The sequence below is a fragment of the Mandrillus leucophaeus genome, unplaced genomic scaffold, assembly GCF_000951045.1.
Source record: "Mandrillus leucophaeus isolate KB7577 unplaced genomic scaffold, Mleu.le_1.0 Scaffold726, whole genome shotgun sequence".
NCBI lineage: Eukaryota > Metazoa > Chordata > Mammalia > Primates > Cercopithecidae > Mandrillus > Mandrillus leucophaeus.
The window spans coordinates 1,215,131-1,222,137 of record NW_012107875.1 but is presented as its reverse complement, the minus strand read 5'-3'; the positions used below and the strand labels follow the sequence as shown (position 1 = coordinate 1,222,137).

Here is a 7,007-nt window from a genome sequence, read left to right as displayed (position 1 = left end):
TCATAGAATGATGTCATGTATAAAAAATTACTGTCTTTCTCTTTGGAATAGAGAAGGATATAAATATTTGTTTATACCTTTTTAGAGGGATATTAGGACATAGTAATCTATTGTCCTGAAATCTTGAAGAACAATAGTCTAAATAGACCAAAAAACCGTGAAGGCAAATTATGAGCATGTATTTACAAAGTACCATAACTAGTAAAACACATTATCCACACTCACTCAAAGGTCCCTATTTTCCCCTTACTTTATTAATCTGTATAATCAGTTACACATTGTTTCTCCTTTCAATCATATTTCCCTGTCTCTTCTAGACATAGAATTTTGAGGCTGAGGCGGGCAGATCTTTTGAGGTCAGGAGCTTGAGACCAGCCTGACCAACATGGTGAAACCCTGTCTCTACTAAAATATTAAAATTAGCTGGGAGTGGGGACAGGCACCTGTAATCTCAGCCTCTTAGGAGGCTGAGGCATGAGAATCACTTGAACCTGGAGGCAGAGGTTGCAGTGAACTGAGATCACACCACCGCACTCCAGCCTGGGCGACAGAGTGAGACTCTCTCTCTCAAAAAAAAAAAATAATTGGTATAAATTTCCCCAGATGCATTAGTTCTTAACCAGAAACAATTTTGCTCCCCTAGGGAATATTTGGCAATGTTTGGAAGCATTTTGATTGTCTCAATTAAGGGAGTGTTACAGGCATCTAGTGGCTAAAGGTTGTTGTTAACCATCTTGCAATGCATAGGACAGCCCTCATCCCCCACAACAGAGTTATTCAGTCTCAAATGTCAATACTACTAAAGTTGAAAACCCCTGTCACAAAGTGTTATTTAAACAATAAAAAAATTGTAATGTAAATATTATTAGGCCTGGGATGACCATATTTCTATAAACACTGAGCCTGGTAAACAAACTGCAGGAGAGAGAGGACCTTCCCAGTGTTACCCTTTTATAGTTGCAAGCTTTACTCCTTTTGGAGCGGTTCTTGGTTTCAGAGTGTTGTTTTTACTCTTTACACTTAGGTGTTAATACTTATGGACACACTCATCTGTCCTTTCTTTGTCAGAAATTCCTGTGCCAGTGTTCTACAATGTATCTGTGGCCTTAGGTTCTTAGAGAGAATGTCAGATAGGTTGAGTTTTTCTCCTCACTGCTAAGGATTGAAGTCATAGTTAAGAAAGAACCTACATTACAGCTTGAAATCACTTTTCTTGATGTGCATACTATTTATGAAATCCAACCATTATTCTTTTCTATAATGTGCTGTTGCAGTAGAAGAGGGACTACTCAGCCAATAAGATGAGATGAAAAACAGGAAGAACAAAGAACAGAGTGCATAGAGCATGCATCCAGGGTAGTCAAGACTAACTTTTGAACCTCTCCAACTCTGCACCTTTCTAGTTGAGTGACCTTGGTCAAGTGACCTAGCCTATCTCATCCTCTAAGCAAGGAGGATACTGAGGCGTCTGTTTTATCATTCAGCTGCATGTGAAATGCCCAGTACAGTGTCTAGTGTGTAGGAAACTTTCAATAATTTTTTTTATTCATGCTGTATTAACTTTAAGTAACTTTAAGATCTTTCTAATTTGTCTAGAGACCATTTCACCCACTGCTCTGTTTGGCCATCAGTTTTGTCTCTCTTCAGCAATGGTGAGGTGGACACCCTTTCATTGGGGAAGAGAAATCCATGCTTTGTTGCCCTTGTCAAAAAACAAAAATGTTTGAGAGGTGGATGGCAAAGCTGTTGCCACTGGCATCTTTCACATTCACCACATCAAAAGATCTAGAATGTTTCTCTCTGTTTGTGACCACACCAATTCTTCCCAAGGTAGCATCTCCAGTCACAGGATACCAGTGTCAACTGGTTACCACTGTTGAACTTGATGCAATCCGTAATCTTGCCAGTCTCTAAATCAATTTGAATGGTGTCATTTACCTTGATGAGTAGATCCAAGTAGCAGATGGTGTGAGCATCACGAATCACCAGATGAGGGATTCCTTTTGTGACCACAAATATTTTTCTCACTTTGCACAACTTGTACTTGGCCTCCTCAGGTGTGATATGATGAACAGCAAAGTGACCTTTGGTGTCATACAACAGACAAAATTTTCTTCAGTCTTGTCAGTGCTGATGACAGCAGGATAGGTTACATTAGTTCAGACCTTGCCATTGATCTTAATGAACCACTGCATGCAAACCTTTTTTTTTTTTTTCCCAACTTTTATTTTCAGTTCAGAGGTACAGGTGCAGGATGTGCAGATTTGTTACACAGATAAACGTGTGCCATGGTGATTTGCTGTACAGATCATCTCCTCACCTAAGTATTAAGCCAGCATCCATTAGCTATTCATCCTGAAGCTCTCCTTTCTCTCATCCTCCAACTTCCGACAGGCTCCAGTGTGTGTCCACGTGTTCTCATCACTTAACTCCCACTTATAAGTGAGAACATGCAGTGTTTGGTTTTCTGTTTCTCCATTAGTTTGCTGAGAATGATGGCTTCCAGTGCTACCCATGCCCCTGTAAAAGATGTGATCTGGTTCCCTTTTATAGCTGCATAGTATTCCATGGTGTATATATACCATATTTTCTTTATCCAGTCTATTGTTGATGGGCATTTAGGTTGATTCCATGCCTTTAATATTCTGAATAGTCCTGCAATGAACATATGTGTTAGTGTATCTTTATAATAGAATGATTCATATTCCTTTGGGTATATACCCAGTAATGGGATTGTTGCATCAAGTGGTATTTCTGCCTCTAGGTCTTTGAGGCATCACCACAGTGTCTTCCACAATGGTCGAACTAATTTACATTCCCACCAACAGTGTAAATGTATTCCTTTTTCTTCACAACCTCACCAGTATCTGTTGTTTTTCACTTTTTGATTAGCCATTCTGACTGCTGTGAGATGATATATCTTTGTGGTTTTGATTTGCAGTTCTCTGATGATCAATGATGTTGAGCTTTTTTTCATATGTTTGTTGACCACATGTATGTCTTCTTTTGAGAAGTGTCTCTTCATGTCCTTTCCTCACTTTTTAATGTGGTTGTTTCTTTTCCTGTAAATTTGTTTAAGTTTTTTGTTTTATTTTATAGTGCTTTAAGTTCTAGGGTACATGTGTACAACGTGCAGGTTTGTTACATATGTATACATGTGCTGTGTTGGTTTGCTGCCCCCATTTAACACGTCATTTACATTAGGTATTACTCCTAACGCTATCCCTCTCCATCCCCCCACTACATGACAGGCCCTGGTGTGTGGTGTTCCCCTTCCTGTGTCCACGTGTTCTCGTTGTTCAATTCCCACCTGTGAGTGAGAATATGCAGTGCTTGGTTTTCTGTCCTTGTGATAGTTTGCTCAGATTGATGGTTTCCAGTTTCATCCATGTCCCTACAAAGGACATGAACTCATCCTTTTTATGGCTGCATAGTATTCCATGGTGTATATGTGCCACATTTTCTTAATCCAGTCTATCATTGATGGACATTTGGGTTGGTTCCAAGTCTTTGCTATTGTGAATAGTGCCGCAATAAACATACGTGTGCATGTGGCTTTATGGGGGCATGATTTATAATCTTTTGGCTATATACCCAGTAATGGGATCGTGGGATCAAATGGTATTTCCAGTTCTAGATCCTTGAGGAATCGCCACACTGTCTTCCACAATGGTTGAACTCCCACCAACAGTATAAAAGTGTTCCTATTTCTCCACATCCTCTCCAGCACCTGTTGTTTCCTGACATTTTAATGATCGCCATTCTAAATGGTGTGAGATGGTATCTCATTGTGGTTTTGATTTGCATTTCTCTGATGGCCAGTGATGATGAGCATTTTTTCATGCGTCTGTTGGCTGCATAAATGTCTTCTTTTGAAAAGTGTCTGTTCATATCTTTGCCCACTTTTTGTACCTCTGGTAGAATTTGGCTGTGAATCCGTCTGGTCCTGGACATTTTTTGCTTGGTAGGCTATTCATTAGTGCCTCAATTTCAGAGCCTGTTATTGGTCTATTCAGCAATTCGACTTCTTCCTGGTTTAGTCTTGGGAGGGTGTATTTGTCCAGCAATTTATCCATTTGTTCCAGATTTTCTAGTTTATTTGTGTAGAAGTGTTAATAGTATTCTCTGATGGTTGTTTGTATTTCTGTGAGATCAGTGGTGATATCCCCTTTATCATTTTTTATTGCATCTATTTGTTTCTTCTCCCTTTTCTTCTTTATTAGTCTTGCTAGCTGTCTATTTTGTTAATCTTTTCAAAAAACCAGCTCCTGTATTCATTGATTTTTTGAAGGGTTTTTTGTGTCTCTATTTCCTTCAGGTCTGCTTTGATCTTAGTTATTTCTTGCCTTCTGCTAGCTTTTGAATGTATTTCCTCTTGCTTCTCTGTTTTTTTTAATTGTGAAGTTAGGGTGTCGATTTTAGATCTTTCCTGCTTTCTCTTCTGGGCATTTAGTGCTATAAATTTCCCTCTACACACTGCTTTAAATGTGTCCCAGAGATACTGGTACATTGTGTCTTTGTTCTCATTGGTTTCAAAGAACATCTTTATTTCTGCTTTCATTTCGTTAGTTTTGTTTTGTTTTGTTTTTTTGATGGAGTCTAATTTTGTTGCCCAGGCTGGAGTACTGTGGTGTGATCTGCGCTCTCTGCAAGCTCCACCTCCCAGGTTTACTCCATTCTCCTGCCTCAGCCTTCCAAGTAGCTGGGACTACATGCCTGGCTAATATTATTTGTATTTTCAGTAGAGACAGGGTTTCACCATGTTAGCCAGGATGGTCTTCATCTCCTGACCCATGATCCACCCTCTTCGGCCTCCCAAAGTGCTGGGATTACAGGCGTGAGCCACCACGCTCAGCCTCACCTCATTTTGTTATTTACCCAGTAGTCATTCAGGAGCAGGTTGTTCAGTTTCCATGTAGTTGTGTGATTTTGAGTGAGTTTCTTAATCCTGAGTTCTAATTTGATTGCACTGTGGTCTGAGAGACAGTTTGTTGTGATTTCTGTGTTTTACATTTGCTGAGGAGTGCTTTACTTCTAACTATGTGGTCAATTTTGGAATAAGTGCAACATGGTGCTGAGAAGAATGTATATTCTGTTGATTTGGGGTGGAGAGTTCTGTAGATGTTTATTAGGTCTGCTTGGTGTAGAGCTGAGTTCAAGTCCTGGATATCCTTGTTAACCTTCTGTCTTGCTGATATGTCTAATATTGACAGTGGGGTGTTAAAGTCTCCCATTATTATTGTGTGAGAATCTAAGTCTCCTTTTAGGTCTCTAAGACTTGGTTTATGAATGTGGGTGCTCCTGTATTGGATGCATATATATTTAGGATAGTTAGCTCTTCTTGTTGAATTGATCCCTTTACCATTATGTAATGGCCTTCTTTGTCTCTTTTGATCTTTGTTGGTTTAAAGTCTGTTTTATCAGAGACTAGGATTGCAACCCCTGCTTTTTTTTTGCTTTCCATTTGCTTGGTAGATCTTCCTCTATCCCTTTATTTTGAGCCTATATGTGTCTTAGTACGTGAGATGGGTCTCTTGAATGCACCACACTGATGGGTCTTGACTCTTTATCTAATTTGCCAATCTGTGTCTCTTAGTTGGAGCATTGTCAGGGTATATGTAAATTTATTCCTTAGGAAAAATGATGATGGGGAGAGACTCTTTTATCCCGGCCCGCGGGATCGTCACTGCAGGCCCTGGAAGAGGGGGTGGGAATTTGGGGAACAAGAGATACGAGAAATGGAGACAAGACAGTGCTCTGATCAAGTCCCTTTTAATGGCGGTAATGCAGTGCCTTATATACACTTGGAGGGGAAGGGGTTGGGCCAAGGCGAAAATGATCTCATCGCGGAGGGTGTGGCCAGGTAGGTATTGGTAGCGTGGTCGAACATCATGTGGCGCCTGCGCTGTCAGGCAGCAATTTTCGCGGGCGCGGGAAAAATGGGTGAAGAAGAAGCAGGAAGAGCGCCATCTTTTATGAGGTATTAATACAGGGGAAAAGGCAAAGATAGGGAGGAGGTGTAAGGTGGAAATGAATAAAGCTCAGGCGTTTTTAATCGTCAATTATTATTCGCTATGGCCGGGGCGTGCAGCTCCGGACACTCTTTCAGCTTATGGGGATTAGTAAATGGACAAGGAGCAAACACACCACTTAGTTTATCCAGAATCCAATGGTTGGAGTTGCAACCAATGTCAGATGCTTCTTGGGACCATAAGCCATGGTTGCTGTAGGCATAGAAAGAATCAATAAATGTTAACTACCATTATCTGTTTTTTTTTTTTTTTTTGCCATTTATTTATTTACCAACTATTATTGGATTTCTTTTATATGTTAAGTCCTTTGCTAGAAACTATGGATTAAATGGTAAGCCAAAACAAACAGGTTCCTGCTCTTATAAAGCTTATTGTTGAGGAGGTGTGAAAGGCACAAATTAAATAACCACAAAATATATTGCTTGTTTGTGGTTGTCATAAAGAAAGCTACATGGAGCTATTAAATATAACTGAGGGATTTGATCCCTTCTGGATCCCAAGGGGTCTGTGGAAGATCCAACTCATGTGCTGAGAAACCTTTTGGATCTTTGCCTTGTGATAGCTCTTCCTTTACCTTCAACATTAAAAAATAGTCACCATTGTTCCTGGAGTTAGGTAGTATAGGTTCCAACTGTTACATCTTAAAAAATAACTTGTACATGTTACAACAAAAGGATAAAATAGGAATGAGTCATCTTCTTTTAAATTTCTATATCTCTCTCTGGTCAGAATTTACCTTTGCTACTCTAGTTTTTAATTTTTCCATTAGAGAATATAAACTATGCCATTGTCTTACAGTGCCTTGAGTATAAAAAAAGAGGTTGTTCTTGTATTTTATTGAGGTAGAGGATCAATAGGACTTATTTCTTGGTTCCAGCAGGATCAAGTGAAGAAACTGACAGGAACCAGCAGACAACAATGAAAGATATCCCTATCTGCCCTTATTGTCCATTAGCATAAGACACTACCACCCAA

The 7,007-nt window shown here is 39.7% G+C and overlaps 1 pseudogene; it reads right to left on the bottom strand.

Annotated features, from left to right (window-relative positions):
* Positions 1-1,604: 1,604 nt before the first annotated feature.
* On the bottom strand, positions 1,605-6,219 carry LOC105528636 (annotated as a pseudogene).
* Positions 6,220-7,007: the final 788 nt, after the last annotated feature.